A 2500-nucleotide genomic window follows, 5' to 3' on the forward strand; every position below is an offset into this window, starting at 1 on the left:
ACATGTGATATATTTATAAACCAACGACAAATTATCAAGAGGTTTGCTGACCAGGAACCTCTATAGTAAATCATTGTCCCAGTTAAAGTGTATATACCACCTTCAATATAAAAAAAATCCATTGCTTGTTCAAAGAGAGAGAGTGAGACAGAGAGAGAGAGAGAGAGAGAGAGAGAGAGAGAGAGGAGGGGGGGAGCGGAAAGAGAGCAGTTACTCAGAACAGAGTGCCATTTATAATAAAAGGGTACGATATGATCCCTGGAAACCACGTAACTGATCTCTTGAAATGTTAAATGGAAGGGATTAAGATCATGGAATCCAGTATAATGTGGGTTGACCCTTTGTATGGAACAAGGTCTTAAGGGACACTTGTCTCATAACCTATCGAGTAAGATACTTCCTGATTTTCCAATAGAATTATTTGTTAATTTTAGTGAACTAGAATATATATATATATATATATATATATATATATATATATATATATATATATATATATATATATATATATATATATATATATATATATATATATATATATATATATATATATATATATATATATCAATATATATATATCTTTATTTTGCTGTTACTCTCAAGTCTGTGTACAAGGAAAGTAGCAGGTTAACATTACAAAATCTGTTATTATTGCTACGTTCAGAAAAAATTATATACCAATTTCTTACTGTATATCCTTCGTAATAAGTATATAACTCTTTACGAAACACGTATTTTGCCGGCCTGAAAATGAGATACGTGAGCGCATTCCGATGAATAAGTGAAGTATAAATAAATCAAAATTGTCTGAAGTCATGAAGTATATGGAAAAAAGACAAAAACAGAAATGACACAAAACTTGCATTGTATTAAATATCAGGTACAACAGTAATTCTTACATCCAAGAACAATTGTAAATGTTTTGCTCACTAAAAATCTCAGTTCCAGTTAATGTAATTGAATTTCGGAGAAGATAATATATATATATATATATATATATATATATATATATATATATATATATATATATATATATATATATATGTATATATATATGTATGTGTGTGTGTGTGTGTGTGTGTGTGTGTGTGTGTGTGTGTGTGTGTGTGTTGGGTATATATATATATATATATATATATATATATATATATATATATATATATATATATATATATATATATATATATATATATATATATATATATATATATATATATATATATATATATATATATATATATATATATATATATATATATATATATATATATATATATATATATATATATATATACATATATATATATATATATATATATATATATATATATATATATATATATATATATATATATATATATACTGTGTTACAGTCTGAGCCGGATGGATGTATGGAAATGAGTATTTTAATTAACTATTGAAAGCCAACACAAAGCACTCAGAATGTAAGCGATAAAGGGAATGTATAAACTGAGTTGCCATGATATCACATCTAAGGAAACAGAGAATTTGAGGTTGCCATGGGGAAGAAATTTGTCCGTTGTTTACTTTAAATTGAATTTATTTACAAATAAAGCAATCAGGAAATTAATATGAAAGAGCTGACTGAGCAGCAAGCATGCACATGTAATGTGCAATAAAATTTGTCAATGCGTAGCAAATTCCTGAATCTGAAAAGGCTACTTCCCTGAAGTAGTTCAACATGCAAATGAACGCGAAGGTTGCTACTGGTTAAATTAATTTGATTGTTAACACACCTGGGGTTATCAAGGTGGGGACCGTTCAGTGCCCAGGACTACTAATCAGAAGATTCTTGCAAGTGGCAGGATGGCAGTTAAACGTCTATGCTAGGGTTTTGTTCTAGGCAGGGAGACAGACCATCCAAGGTGCTGGATAACAGGGTCTGGAAGAGAATTCCAGGTTAGCATTCAAAACCCAATGAGTTTCTCTCATATGAACTTAATTATGCATGATGGAGGAATTGATCAATTAGGTTTAAGTAGCCCGTGGTAACACTATGAAGGGAGTAATCTGATTCTGATCACTGAATTGATTTAATTTGTGTTTCTTAGTCATAGGGGCCAAGGGCTGTTAGCGTTGATTTGGATGAAGGGACCTTTGTTAGGAGAATGAAAAGTTGGAAATTTGGAAAATGGAAAGAAATTCACGAGAAAAAAAGCAGAAACTGGGGTCGTTGCACCTCTTATTGTACCTAATTGCATCTGCACATGGAACTCTCTTGAAGACGAATCTCGGCCGCAGAGGTTCACCATGCCAGTGTACTAATGATGTTTGTCTGGCCCCTTTGGTGGAGTGCAGCGGAGTGTGTCTGTGTGGGCACGCTGTGTCTCCTTCAATTTTATTTTTTGGCATCGGGTACAAGATCGGTTGACCTGAAATGAAATTTCTACCAGTGCTAAGTTCAAAGTGAAATAGATCTTATGGCTAAGACTCTTAAAGGCAAGGAGAGCACCCCACTTACATCCCTGATTCGCCCTTT

The sequence above is a fragment of the Macrobrachium rosenbergii genome, chromosome 1 (assembly GCF_040412425.1).
Source record: "Macrobrachium rosenbergii isolate ZJJX-2024 chromosome 1, ASM4041242v1, whole genome shotgun sequence".
NCBI lineage: Eukaryota > Metazoa > Arthropoda > Malacostraca > Decapoda > Palaemonidae > Macrobrachium > Macrobrachium rosenbergii.